At 35.3% G+C, this 16,324-nt stretch overlaps 1 pseudogene; it reads left to right on the forward strand.

The window, feature by feature from the left end:
* Positions 1-16,324, forward strand: part of LOC139040600 (olfactory receptor 5D13-like) — a 59,363-nt pseudogene that overhangs the window by 21,309 nt on the left and 21,730 nt on the right.

Consider the following 16,324-nt stretch of genomic DNA (forward strand, 5'->3'; position numbering starts at 1 on the left):
TGAATTTCTTATTTCCTATTGTATGCTATATTTACATACTTATATATGCTTGCCTGAAAGGTCTCATTTGCAGGAAAGAATTAGTAAATCTTACATTGAACCAAATCCTTATTGGTTAGGAAGGTTAGAGTATGCCACTTAATTACTATAATAGTTACTTTTATTGGAAGGGTGGTTAAACCAATCCATTAGATATGTATAAGTTCTCAGATTTGAGAAAGATAAAAATAATTTAAAAACAATAGGATAGGGGCCAGCCCAATGACGCAGTGGTTAAGTTCATAATTCTGGTTCTCGGTGGCCCAGGGTTTGCCAGTTCAGATTCTGGATGTGGACATGGCACCGCTTGGCACGCCAGGCTGTGGTAGGCGTCCCACATATAAAGTAGAGGAAGATGGGCACGGATGTTAGCTTAGGGCCAGGCATCCTCAGCCAAAAGAGGAGGACTGGTAGTAGTTACCTCAGGACTAATCTTCCTCAAAAAAAAAAAAAAGGATATTTCGGGAACAACAAAGTGATCTTAGAGCTCTCTACCAATATGAGGATTAGTCACAGAATATGGCAAATGAATAGAGACATCATGAAGTTTTCTTGTTTTGTCTACATTCTTCCTCAGGAGTCACCCACTTCCTTTTACTTACATTAAAGTTTATCTTTATAGCCCCTTCTTATATCCTAATAGTGAAATTGAGCAACCCAGGGATGCTAAGAGTCCTTCATACTATTCTATTTTTGGACACTAGGGAGAGAAATTGATTTTACTGTGGTTATTAATTTAATGGCATTAATTCTCTCTCTTGAAAACACAGAAAACAAGGTCAGTTATTTTTTCACATTTTAGCTTTGAAACATTTGAAGACATTGGTCCGAATCTCCTTTTGTTTTTCTTCCATATTCCAGACATCTTCAGGACCTTGACTGAGTAATCAGATGCTCCAGTTACATATATACTTCTCACTGTTAGTTACTTGACATTGCAAGTTACCTGTACAACTATTAATAGTTATTGGAAACCATTGGCTTACACAATGAGATGCTATCCATAACATAATGCTCCCTTCCAAACTAAAATGAAAATGCTTCCAAAAGTTTGCCTCTTTCTGTCTACAGAACCTATTTGTGCAGTCAAATGGAATGCCTTGACGTAATATTAGAACTGAATCAATTTCATTCACAATACCTATGTCTTTTTACAACCACAACCTCTTCATTATTCCATCCTTGTCCTGTTGGCATAGAACCCTATTACAGTGTTCAACAGCACACACTGATGCCAATTGTATTTTGTACACAATTTGGCTCATCTGATCCTCCAACCTTATCTTGCACCACTACCTGCATAAACTCTACCTGTAATTGATAGGAATATGAACATCCTAATTTCTACATTGGCTCAGATTATCTTCTGCTTAAAAAGTCTTTTGTTTTCCTTTCTTGTCCTTACAATTCTATCTTAACATTATAGTTCAGCCCAAAGTTCAAAATCTTATTGTGATTCTCCCAATCAGGAAAAATATTGGATGTAATTCATTTATCTCAACTCCTGAAGAGTACCATTAATGTTCTTGGCAAAAGTTTAAAGCAAAAAAAAAAAAAATTAGTAAAACAAAAACTTTGTGCATAAGGACTGTGCAAAAATTGCAGTATCTTTTTAAAACAAATTATTGTTTTTCACGCTATATTATAAGTACCTTAAAATAATCACAGCAGTATGAATCACAAGTTGAAAGCTAGGCTAGGTCCATGTATCACTACTCAGGACATCTGCTTACTGATCTGGAAATAATTTTGGACCTTGCACAATCAATAAATAAATTTCTATTGCATGGGATGAGAAATTATGACCCACAAACCAAATCTGGTCCACTTCCTTTTCATAAATAAAATTTTATTGGGACAGAGCCAGGCCTATTGATTTGTGTATTGCCTATGGCTGCATCCATGCTACAACATGTAAGACTGAACAGCTGGGATTGAGACTATACAACCCACAAAGGCTGAAATACTATATGGTTCTTTACAGAAAAAGTTTTCTGACGTCTGTTCTAGTAAACAAGCCAGTGAGATTGAGATGTTTAAATATTAAGATATGGCAGCTTCTTAAATAATCAAGTTATTATCCTTCCTATAAACACAGATTATAACCTGAAAAATAAAGTATGATCTTTTTTCAATTTCAACAATAAATGTAAGAATTAAATGGCATTGTGCTCATATTTTGAAGAGTAACGCAAATTGTATTATCTTAAGAAAATTAATGGTTTTCTCAGAAAATGAAGCTTATAATACACTTTTAAATTAAAAAAGGATAATAATTTATCTATAATATTATACTTAGAATATAAGTTTGATATTCAGATACACACAGATAAATATCTATCCATATATAGAGAGAAAATCAGAAATAAGACAAAGATTAAGAATACTTGTCTCTGGATTATTGTCCAATAGCTGATTTTCTTTTGTACATTTCTGTACTTCATTGGTATTTAAAGACAAAATATAGTGTATGGTTCAACATTTTTAAAAGATCGATGGATTAAAGTTCATGATGAAATTATTCCCCAAGATTTAGAAGTAATTATTTACAAACAAAATATCACATGGATCATTATCTCATCTAATTGCTCTATCTCTGGTCTCCAAGGCAACACTTCAGTGATGTTCTCCAGGGTTAACATTCCTAAGGTCCTGGGGGCATATATGTGTGACACAATTTAGTTTGGTGTTAGGATTCAGATTTTAGCTCTCCTTTTCTCTCTGAGATCTCTGAGTTTATTTTTGATAGTTTAGAGGAAAAAGTCATTTCCCTGAACTATTCACTGTGATATAATGTAGACTTCCATTACTATTTTTTCAGGTTTGTTACTCTATCAAAGAAACTTGAATTCTCAGCCAGATCTTTCCAGAAGTCCACTAATCTTAGCAAAGAAGCTCCACTAACTGAATAAGTCAGATTCTTCAGCATTCAGGCGAGTTGATTCAATGCATATTTTATTTATGTTTAAAAGGAAAATAATGTGTCCTAATAATATTTGGAAGAGGCAAACACCTGTGTAAACTTAGTTGCCATGATACCCGCTTAGTCCAGCCAACTAGAAGTATCTGATTCCTTACCTTTTACTACGCTTATTATTATTTGCTGACTTACATTACAAGGAAATATTTTGTTTTTCTCAATCACAATATTCTTATCCTTCTGTTTATGCACACAAAATTTAATTTAATACCAAGGAAGAATTATATGTTGTAATGTATCATTTGTAATAATATGCATTATTCCTCAGGATAATTCTCATAAGAAAAGAATTTTGAGGATGAAGTTCATATTTAATAATTTTGTGTTTTCTAAAGTGCTGAGTACATAGTGGATATGCAATGGGAAAGTCATTCCAGGATGGATGTCACTGGAAAGGAAGGAAGGAGTGTACACAGCACAGGCACTCTCAGTCATCTGAGCAGGATTGAAATTTCTGAGGCTAACTGAGAGATAGTGAACTTTTCCCCAAATCTGTCGATATAGATACAGAGTGCAGGAGGTGGAGTGAAAAGCTACGTATGTCGAAAAGATGTGTGCGTAAGAATGAACTGAATATATATCAGGAATTATATTTCTCTTTGATAGTCATGCTTTCCCTTTCAATCCTGGGCTGTTCAGACTTTGTTACAACAGCCATAGAAAATGTATACAGATTTTGGAAAAAGTATGATCCGTTATGGAATTTGCACCCAATGAGTTTTATATTAATTTGAAAAGTACTTTCAGGAAATAATAATAAATGTAGTGGAAGATTAAAACACAAATATAAAATCAAAGAATCTAAACAAGAAATTGACAAAGAAAAAGATCAGGGATACGTGAATGCTATCTTTATATATATGCAGGAAACCTTTGAGTGCTGTATAAGACTACATCTTGAAGGATAAAGTCATAATCACAGAGGGAAAACTATAGCATATTTAATTTGAGCTCCTAATAAGACATCAAATTTGTACAGAATTCCATGTGAAATGGCCTTCCCTTTGTATCTCATTCCATTTTAGGTTTCATTAAGCAGTTAAATAGTGGCTTTGAGAATAATCGATTATAATGGCAGAAAAAGGCAGTTGAGGCATTTTGGAGGAACACAGGACATTTTTAAAAAAGAATTCAATGCATTCCCCCTGCCAGTATCCTTATTTTGTGCTAATTCAGGAAGCTTAGTTTCCATGGGATTTCACTACAGCTACTTGTTTTGCAGGGCTCAAGACGTGTCTCGATGCATTGTGAGTTTACAGTGTGCTGCTGATTTTATAGGAAAGTTTAACTTCCTTAGAATTATTGTAAACTTTTACCACTATGCATGTATATTGTATGCCTAGAGTTCAATCATTCATATATTCATTTATTTCATAAATGCTATTGAGTGCTTACTCTGTTCTAGTACCCATCTTTGCTTTGATGAATTTTATTTTACTGTAGAACATACAATGTTAAAATGGTAAATGATAAAAAATAAGTACAATACGTATGATGCTACAGATGTGGATGAAATTGGTATTTTTGAGGTTTTATAATTATTGATAAAGGCATAGTTAAGACTATGACCATGGTAAATGAGGAATTAGTCAACTAGAGGTAAAATGATTGGAAGATCAACAAACTAAGAAAACAGGGCATTGGAAGGATTATCTTTATGTCTACTGAAACCAACTCAATGAGAAAAAACCCCTAACCAAATAAAAAAAATGAAACATAACACCTCAGAAGCAGTGGCCATCTTTGGAGATGTTGAGGTACACTAAACTGACTTTCCAATGATGATATTATAGAATGATCTCCAAGATAATAAAAACAGTCTGGACATATTATGATTAAGTTTATTTCTACCACAAATCTCTCTAAATACCTGATATTACAATACAGCAAGAAAAGGTAACAGAGTTTTACAATTTTCAGTAATTACATAAATGTGGTTGATCAACTGCTTTAGTCTTCTGCAGGAAATATTTAAAATATCAGGGGAGAAATGTATGACTGAGTGTAGGAAGTTTACTGGAGAGGGAAACTCAGAAATACTTATAGCAACAATAGTAAACAAAATCTGTAACTTGACCATTTTGCTGGGTCATTATTTACTTATTTTTGAGTTCTAAAGTTCTCATAGTGAAACAAGTTAGGCAGGGAAGAAATTGTAGAAACTTATGCTATGTATTTCTCCCAAGACAAGTATTTTAACTAAACTCAGGTTCATGCAAAAACTAGACTGGTATTCTCATGAAGTCAACTGCCTGTGAACATACTGAGTCTGATCACTTGAAATATAAAAGTGCCAATTCTATTTTCACTCTTTCTCTGTCAATTGCATTCTTTTATTTTTGCATTTGCACAGATATGTGACATTAGTAAATTCTAGCCTTTCAAATAATGTAAAGGTTGAAACTAAGTATTTTCAACAACACTATTTATAGATAATCACTAAGTCTCTCAACATTTCCTCATTTTAACCTGTCATATCCAAATTTTGCACTTCATTTCTCTGAATCAACTCTCCTATTTTGCCCACGGGAACCAAGAAAATGAGAGTGCAGAAGTCACTTTCGTTCTCTTGGTCTCTTCAGAATATCCAGAACTCCAGTTGCCCCTGTTCCTGTTATTCTTAACCATCCACAGTCACTGTGCTGGGGAACCTGGGCATGATCATGGTTATCAAGATCAATCCCAAACTCCACAACCTCATGTCCTTCTTTCTAAGTCACTTATCCTTTGTTGATTTCTGTTATTCTACCATAGTTATACCCAAACTATTAGAAAACTTGGTTGTGGTAGACAGAACCATCTCCTTCACAGGATGTATCATGCAATTCTTTGCATGCATATTTGTGGTAACAGAAAAGTTCATGTTGGCAGTGATGGCATATGACTGATTTGTGGCAGTTTGTAACTCTCCACTTTACACAGTTGTAATATCCCAGAAGCTTCGTTCCTTGTTGGTGGCTGCATCATCCTCTTGTGGTGCAGTCTGTTCTCCGACCCTTACCTACTTTCTATGGGCATTATCCTTCACAGGAAATAATATCATAAATAACTTTGTGTGTGAGTGTGCTGCCATTGTCTCTATGTCTTGCTCTGACCCCTATGTTAGCCAGAAGATTATTTAGTCTCTGACACATTCAATGAAATAAGGAACCTGATGATCATTCTCACTTACTATGTTTTTATTTTTACCACTGTCACAAAAATGCCTTCAAGTGAGGGGCACCACAAAGCCTTCTCCACATGTGCCTCCCACCTGACTGCCATTACCTTTTTCCATGGGACCATCTTATTTCTCTACTTTGTTCCTAATTCCGAAAGTTCATGGCTCATGGTCAAGGTGGCCTGTGTCTTTTACACAGTGGTCATCCCCATGCTGAACCCACTGATCTACAGCCTCAGGAACAAATACACGAAGGAGATTGTTAGGAAGTTAATCAAGACCAAATTATAATGTCATGAATGTAAGATGGTAAGATTTACTTATTCATTTTCTACAGTATTCTTGAGAATCGTCCAAATGGTGTCACATTTTAATACTTCAAGTGCCTTTTTTCAAAAAGTAAAGCAGAACATATGTTTAATGCAACTCCTCAGTAGACAGATCATTCAACATCTGTTCAATTGAAATTTTAGTAAATGAGCTATAAAATAATAAAAACACAGTAATTAAAGTTCAGACCACTTAAATGAAGTCTCTACACATGGAGTTTGTCATGTAAAGATTTATGAGTTAGCACACATTACCATATGGCTGCCCTGTAAATCTTTGATTCTTTTTCTTAAGTCATCACAGAAGGGGTTTATAGATTTTCTCTAAAAATTATAGCTTCCCATCAGGGAGGATACATCAAATGCAGCCTAGTAAACTAAGAGTTATTCAGCACTCAGACTTTAAACTTAAAAGAAAGTTTTTTAAATCCACACAGGAAGCATTGGTACATTGTAAGTGCAAAGAAGGCATATCTCTGCCCTGACACAGTTCAGAATATTGTTTGGTTAAATTGTATTTCTTAATATAAATTTTATTTGCTCTTTGTATACAAACCATCAAAAAGTAAAAGTTAAAAACTGTGTACTTCAGAAGTAGTTATTGCTAAATCTAAAATTGTCATTCACGCCAATCTTGAATTGTATAATATAACTATTGGTGCTAATAATGAACATAAAATTCAGTGATAGATAACACTAGGCAATTTTTATATTTTATTGGGGGATTTATTGGAGCAGCCCTGCTAATATCAGCTGCAGCATCTTGGTTAATGTGATATAATTTTGCCTAATTAGCAAAATCACTTCAAGGCTGTAGATCTGCATGGTGATTGGATAGCTATGCTCTGTGTACAAATGAGCTGGTTCTAGTATTTTCTTGCATTGTCTACAACTGAGTCACAAGACAGAATGCGCTATAACAAAAGCTAGTTGAAGCTCCCATTTGTGTCATGTCAGTTAACATTCTATTAGTCAATGCAAATTGTACAGCTGAGCATAAAGCCAATCCTTGAGAAAGTATATCTGCCTTTTGTAAAACTGAAAAGTTACATGACAATGAGCATGGATACAGAGAGGAATGGAGAATTAGGCCCAATATTTCAAAATATCTGATGTCTACATTCAACTTTACATAATGGGAAATATTCTTCTTGTATATTTCAGATAAAATTAAGTGTTGTAGTTTGACAGACTTTTCCATAACTTGATGGGTCATTTGATTACCTTCACTAGGTGTCTATCTTTGCTGATTGTTGCTGATCATGTTTGATGTCTCTCAGGACAGAAAAAGTTTTAGTAACTTTCCAAGTATCATGGTTTCAGTCTGACTGCAGACTATGAATTATGTTACTGGCTTCACTGAAATCATGAGATTTTTATCTCCAAATAAAAAATTCTAGGGGCTGGCCTGGTGGCGGAGTGGTTAAGTTTGCAAGCTCCATTTCAGTTGCCTGAGGTTCAAGGGTTCAGATTCCAGGTGTGGACCTACACACTGCTTATCAAGCCATTCTGTAGCAATGGCCGACATACAAAATAGAGGAAGATTGGCACAGATGTTAGCTCAGGGTCAGTATTCCTCACATACATACAAAAAATCTAGTTTCCATTACACTGAATATTGCTATCAAACTTTGTAACCTAACTATTTATTTGATTGTTTATCAATATATAACAACAATTTAAATTATCTAGGATATATAATTATAGAACTACATGATTTATTTAACTTTTAACTCTCTGTCAATCAGATGTCATACACACTCAACTAAGTGTTCCAGTCAGCAATACTTTAATAGGGGTTATGCGTGTTATAAAATATTTTAATGACAGAAAAAATGTATGTATATGATTTTGAACAGAGTATCGAGTGAACTATATTTGACATATGCTATGGCACTTGTATTTAAGAAGCTAATCTTAAAAAAAATAGATAAAGAAAATAAGTAAATTATAATTTTGAAACTATAATTAGCTTTCTGTTTTACAGGAAAAAACAAAGCAGATCACAAATTAAAAAAAACTTCTGAATAGTTGCAAACTTCTTTAGATAGATTGTTTGTTATACTGGAAAATGTTTTTGCATGGGCATTTATTTACACAAATATAACACAAATATTCCCCCAGAATTTCAAAATTATAACTTTAATCTGAATGTACACTTTTTAAATGATGAAATGAGTGTATGTTTGTTAATATAAGTGATTTCATTAAGGGTTCTACAAAGTGCTAGCAATGGGCTCTTCATTTCCATGTATGAATTATACTCTTCTTTAAATTCTTATTAGTGGTTTGGATAGATGTAGTGGTTTTGTTTCATTTCTGTGGAACTGTGTCAAGATTTTTGGTGAAGGTATTCACAAGATTAAAGGAAGAATGTACAGAACTAATAGTCATTAATGGAGAAAATTTTGTAAGTTGAATGTGAACTACAGTATATAAATATTAAGTTTCATATAATGTTTAGTAACAAATAAGCCAAGAAAATTTGCAGTGCTGGACAATTTTCTTATTATATGAATATTCCAGGGGTGGTAATGTGGTATTTTTGCCACATTACTGATCTTCCCTACCATTCATCATCTTAGAAAAAGATTGACCCTGAAAAAGGAAAAGGAAATTTAGATGGACAGTTAGGGGAAGGATTGTGGAGCTCCTACATAAATGCTCTGTCTTTCCTGAATATTGCTGCATAGACAAATGGTTCATTCAAGCTCAATGACAGGCTTATTGATGAAAAAAGTTATATTCTGAGCAATTGGTACTTATTTCCCTACTGCTATCATCAAAATTCCAGGAAAGCCTTATAAAAACTTATAGCCTTATCCCCAATGTAGATGACACATTAGAAAAGATGTAATTCCAATCTTACATAAACTTACACCAACAACAGAATAAGTAGAGAACACTTTCCAGTTCATTTTACGAAGCCAGTGTTACTAGATAGATAAGTTACATAGCAATATATCATAAATATATATTGACAAGTACTTAAAATATCAAATCAATTTGTTGAAATATAAAATAGATAGCACATTACATTCAAGAGGGATTTAATCCAATAATGCAAATTTAGCATATCATTTCTAATCCATCAAGGTGATCCCTCACATTAACAAAATAAAACAGAAGAACACATAGTCACCTCAACAGATGTAAAGAATATTTAATAAAATTACTCAACTACTCATGATGAAAATACTCAGCAAACTAAGAATACAAGGGACGGTGTGTTAAAACAAAAAACTCATTTACTTCCTTCTTTCTAGATAATGAATTATCAACAGTATGGAAGACTGAAGCAATAGAATTTTGGTTAGGAGAAGGACAAACTTTTTACCTTTGACAAATTTGAATCAGTCACTGCAGAGACTGAGGCTGAGACAAAAAATAGGATCAAATCTCATTCCCTTTCCATAGCTGGTTTTTTGGTTGAAGTGAAATTCTCACAATATTAATCATTTTAAAGTAAAAAATTCAATGGCATTAAAACTTTCACCATATTGTTCAAACACACCTCTACCTAGTTACAAAATACTTTCATCATCACAAAAAATGTCATGCCCATTAAGCAGTTTGCCCAACTTTCCCCCCCTCCCAGGTCCTAATAAGGAGCAATCTGCTTTCTGCATCTATGTATTTACACATACTATTTATTTTATATAAACAGAATCATGCAATATGTGACCTTTGTCCCTGACTTCTTTCATTTGGCATACTGTTTTCAAGGTTCATCCACATTATCACATGTATCAGCACTTTGTTCCTTTTTAAGGTTAAATAATATTCCATCACATGCAAATACTGCATGTAGTGTATCAATTTATTGAAGGACATTTGGGTTAGTTGACCTTTTGTCTCTTGTGAATAGTGCTGCTAGGAATGTTCATGTGTGACTGTGTGAGTGCCTGTTATCAATTCTGTTTGGTATTGTAGGGATCTGAAATTGGCCACCCCAAGATATGTCTCTTTGGCATCAGGATGATTTGAGGCTGATTGCTTTTTGATAAAGTGAGACAGGGAAGGAGGCTCTGAGTAATGGAACTTGCCCTTTGTTAGGACACATTTACATTTGTAAGGTAAATCTCTATCTGTAAAATGTGCCTCCCTCTCTGTACCAGGAAGAAGAAAGGAGATGACCTTCTCTCTAGAAACTCTTAATCCATACCAAAAGCAAGGACTTAAATCTGCATTTTATTGTGCTTGTCTGGTAACCTCCTGTAAGTGACTTCCCTCCCCCTCCCAACGTTGACATCTCCTTAAAGATTAAGCATCTTTCCTTAGGCTAGGAACTGATTGCTGTGCTCACCTGTGACCACCCAGCTCCAGACAATAGACTTGCCTCCGGCTACGCCCACCGAGATAGCAGACCACTACCTGCTGTGTCCATCAAGCACTGTGCTGACAGAGCAGCCTCGTGACTATTGTAAAAGGGACATTTCAATCCTATGTGAAACACCCTGTTTGTGGGTATATAACCACTCTGTGTACCCCACTTCTTCGGTGCCCTTTCTTCCTTTGGGAAGAAAGGCCCTGGGCCATGTTTCCTCATAAAGCTTTAATTTTCTCTTGCTAGTCTGTCTCATATGAATTTAATTCATTCTCCTGCCAGATGAACCCACATTTGGGAAGAGGAAATGTCTTTTTCCCCTACAGTTTATACCTAAGAATGGAATTGCTGGGTACTTAGAGTTAGCCAAACTGTGAGGTTTGGGGGCAAAACGTCTAGTACTGCACTCACTTCTGACATAAATTGCGAGTCTGAGGAATTCCCAAAACCACTCTTGGGTACACTAATTTCCTAGAAATTTCAAACAACTAACTGAAAACTTTACTCAGAGTTATGGTTTATCACAGGATAAAGATAAAGATCAATAACTCAAAGGAAGAGACGTGTTGGGCAGAGTCTAGGAGGGGTCCACAAGAGAAACTCCATTGTGCTCAGGATATGTTATTATCTCAGCATTATTATTATATAATACACGAGTTATTCCCAAACATGGAGGTTCACACAAGTCTGTGTTCAGTTTTTATTAGGACTCTATTGCATAGGCTTGATTGATCGATTGCCCTAATGGTTGATCTCAGCCTCCAGGTTGACTGATAATCCATATCTGAAAGCCTCTACCTTAAATCACAAGTTAATCTTTCTGGTATGGGCAATCTCTACCTTAAGGTTGTCTAATATGACCAGCCCCACCTTGATATCGGGGGTGGCCAGCTGCTCTCCCTAAACAGACACTACTATCAGGTAAGATATAGATTACCTCCCAGAAACTGAGGGCAAAGGCCAACTTCTCCTTGTTTGAGGCAAAATTTTTTACTATGCATTGGGTAAAGAAGAATTCTATGTTTATCTACATGAGGAACCACCAAACTGATTTCCACAGTGTCTGAGCCATTTTGGACTCCCAATAAGAATGCATGACAGTTCCAGTTCCTCTAAATCCTTGTCAACACTTGCTATTATGTTTTTTTTAATTGGAGTTATCCCAGTGGGTGTGAAGTGATATCTCATTATGGTATTGATTTGCATTTTCCCCAAATCTAAAGATGTTGAGCATCTTTTTGTGTGCCTGTTAGACATTTGCAAACCTTCTTATATATCTTATTTGACTTTTTGTTGTTGAATTGTAAGAGTCCTATATAAATTCTGGATGCTAGACTAGTATCAGATATTTGATTTGTAAAGTTTTTCTCCTATTCTGTAGGACGCTTTATTCACCTTATTAATAGTTTTTTTTGAGTAATATTAGCCCTGAGATAACATCCATGTCCACCTTCCTCTATTTTATTTATGGCACACCTGCCACAACATGGCTTAATAAGTGGTGCATAGGTCCATGCACAGGATCTGAACTGGTGAACCCAGGGCCGCCAAAGCAGAGCATGCAAACTTAACCAGTATGCCACTGGGCTGGCCACTTGATAATGTTTTTTGACGCACAAATATTTTAAATTTCATAGAGTCCAATTTATCTATTTTTTCTTTTGTTGCTTATACTTTTGTTCTCATATCTAGAAATCCATTGCCAAATCCCAGGCCATGAAAATTTACCCCTGTTTTTCTTCTAAGAGTTTTATAGTTTTTGCTCTTACATATGGGGATTTCTTCTGTCAGTGCAATTTGCCACTAATCATTCTATAGATAGGAGATGACAAATAAAAATGGCAAGCAATAGGATATATTGGAGTATATGAGGAAGCCATTTGGTATAAAGCTAATTCAGCCTGACTTTGTTTTTCCAAAAGGGCCTGACTGTGGCCATTGAGCATGCATTGTATATCTGCTTAGACATTTTGAGATAAATGTGCAACTTCCCTCCCCCTCCCAATGTTGGGATCTCCTTAAAGATTAAGCATCTTTCTTTAGGCTTGGAACTGATTGCAGCACTCATCTGTGACCACCCAGCTCGAGGCAACAGACCTGCCACCCTGCGGGGTTCACTGATATAGCAGGCCTAGCTGCTGTTTCCATTGCTGTGCTGACAGAGCAGCCTCGTGACTATTGTAAAAGGGACATTTCAATCATATGTGAAACATACTCTTTGAGGGTATATAACCACCCTGTATACCCCCACTTCTTTGGAGTGCTCTGTTCCTTTGTGGAAAGACTCTCCCGGGTTATAATCCTCAGATTTAAGCTCGGAATAAACCCACCCAAATTTTCATTTATAGATTGGTTATGGATTATTTTCATCGACAGAGAGATAAGGTGAGATTTTCTTTGAGCTAAGCTGAAGATTATAACCTGGGAAGGCAGTCTCCACGAAGGAAGAAATCATTCCAGAGAAGCATGGTTTTTAGTACAGTTTTAAACCTTTTTAGAACAAAGAACATACATTAAACATGTCCAGGATACATATTCATCAAATTTTCAAATATGTATTCAGTTGCAAATTAGCAGGACAGCATGACTCTGATGTCCAGGAAAGGGAACATACCCTGAGGAGTACTGATAAAGGTGTTACCCATACTCATGTTGTAGGAGGGCAAGTATGTATTCTTACCTTCGAAGAGTGCATTATTTTACTTTAGTTATTAAAGCAGATGTACAATATATGTTTAATAGGCCTAAGTCAGGCTTCTATAGTTCAAACTGAATCAGTTTTAAATCAGAATAGCTACCGTATATAACTCAATATGTGAAAATTTCTTGTCTGTCAATTTTGAGTTAATTGTTGTATGTGGTATGTTGTAGGTGTCAAACCTCATTATTTTATATGTTAATATCCAGTTTTCCTGGCACCACTTATTGAAGAAATATTCTTTCCCCATTGAATGTCCTAGGCACACTGTTGAAAACCAATGGTCCATAGATATATAGGTTTATTTCTGGATTCTGAATTCTATTCCCTTAGTTTATATATTTATCCTTTTCCTAGTACTACTCTGTAGTGTTGTGGTTAAGTTGTGAAATCAGGAATTCAGAATCCACCAAATTTATTCTCTTTCAAGTTTGTTCCAGCTATTCAGGATCCTTGGAATTCCTTATGAATTTGAGGATCAATTTCCACTTCCACATAATTACCTTTGGAATTTTGATAAGGATTGCATACCACCAATTGTGGTAGTATGGTCAACTTAACAATATTAAGTCTTACAAGCTATTGTAGGTCAGACAAAACTTTACTGCTATTCATTTTAATTTTTCAGTTGGGGCTTTTAAACAAAAAGACAGATTAGCAAGAGAAAACCAAAGAGATAATTAATGCATACAGTGCTCATTACATGGGAGGAACCTCAATATAGAGAAACTCAAAGAGAGACTTTAGAACTGTGGTTTAGGTAGCATCTTCAACAAAGAAGAATAAATTTAGAGAGAAATGACAGGACCGAGGAAAGAAGTTTTTGGCTTCGTAGGGCAGCAAAATGTGGGAAGGTAAACAGAGGGATGGAAATCTAAGGAGTAAGGTTTGTTTGCAGATTCCTTTGGTGCATTTGAGCTGATAAGAATCTGCTTCGGGTGAAAGGAGAACTTACATCCTGCTTTTTGGCAGACAAAGGGAGAGTAGAGAGAGCTTTTCCTGTGTCTGCTGCTTCCTACTTGCCTTCAGCTCAAATAATTTTTTATGTCTAAAGGGCATATTTTAGGATAACATAGTCTGGTTTCCTTCACTAGGAACACAGAATATCTTTTCATTTATTTAGATGTTCTTTCATTGTTTCAGCAATGTTTTGTAGTTTTAAGTGTACAAGTCTTTCACCTCCTTGTTAAATGTATTTCTAGGTATTTCATTCTGTTAGATGATACTTAAATGGAGTTATTTTCTTAATTTCTTTGAAGATTGCTCATCTCTGCCTTCTAGAAACACCGCTGATTTTTTCCTGTTTATTTTGTACCATGCAACTTTGCTGAATTTGTTTATTAGTGCTAGTCATTTTTTGTTGTTAATTCTTTGAGAGTCATAGATATAGATTAAGATATACATATAGATAGATACATATAGATATAAATATAGATATAGATATTGATGTATCCCTTGAATAGAGACAGTTTAACTTTTTTCAAAATTAGATGACTTTTTCTATTTTTAGCCTAAGTACACTGGCTAGAACTTCCAGTGCAAAAGAGCCAGCAGTGGTGAAACCGCACCCTTGTCCTCTTGATGCAGGGTCAGTGAGCCAAGGAGTTGAAAGAAAGATTTCTTTAACGCTCAAGGTCTGGCAGTAGTGCAATTTTATTTAGAGAATAGTGTGGAATAGCATGGGGATGGGACCCATGGGCAGTAAAGATCTGCTACAAACATGGGGACAGGACCCATGGGCAGTCAGAGCTGCTGCTACTGCTACATGGGTTGAGAGTAGGGCTAAATTTAAGGCATAGTTATATGAGTTATCTCTTTACAAGACAAAGAAAAGAATATGTAAAATAGTTGTTAAAATGGTATCAGTGCAGGTGGGGTCTGGTTATTGGGTGGTCTTATAACTTTTAGACAAGAATCAAACTGGATTAAGTAAATGGCAGAAGCCACCACCTTAAATGTTATCTTCAGCTACAGACAAAGGAGGATGTTGGTGGTGGGACGAGGCAGCTACATGAGGTTACCAGGCAAGCACAATAAACAAGACTTAAGTCCTTGCCATCACCATTAAGAGTTTCTGGAGATCAGGTCACCCTCCCTTCCTCCTGGTGCAGAGAGGGAGACACCCCCCACAGATGGAGACTTCCTTCGCAAATGCAAATGTCACTCATCAAAGGGCAAGCAAATTCCACTCCTCAGAGCCTCCTTCTCATCTGCAGTTTTTAACAGTAACCAGCCTAAAATAATCCTCATCACTCTTACAAATCTTAGTAGACAACTTTCGATCTTTAACTGTTATGCTACTGATGGATTTTTCATAAATGGCCTTTATTAGTTTCATAATAGCATTTGTTAGGTTGATAAAGTACCCTACTAATCCTAGTTTTCTGAATATTTTTTTTTTTATCATGAAAGAGTGTTTGTATCTGTCAAATGCTTTTTCTGTGTCAATTGAGGCGATCATGTGGTTTTATTCCTCTGTTCTATTAATGTTGGATAATGCACTGATTGGTTATGTTGAACCAGACTTGTATTCCTGGAAAAATCTCACCAGGTCGTATTGTATAATCCTTTTAGTATGCTGTTGTATTCAGTTTTCTAGTCTTTTGTTGAGGATTCTACCAAACATTTAAAGAAGCATTAACATCAGTCCTTCTTAAACTCTTCCAAAAAGTAGAGGTAAAACTTCCAAACTAATTTTATGAGCCCAGCATTACACTGATACCAAAACTGGAAGAAAAATCACAATAAAAGTATAGGCCAATATCTCTGATGAACATAGATTCATGCTTTT

Source organism: Equus asinus, chromosome 17 (assembly GCF_041296235.1).
Source record: "Equus asinus isolate D_3611 breed Donkey chromosome 17, EquAss-T2T_v2, whole genome shotgun sequence".
In the NCBI taxonomy this organism is placed as follows: Eukaryota; Metazoa; Chordata; class Mammalia; order Perissodactyla; family Equidae; genus Equus; species Equus asinus.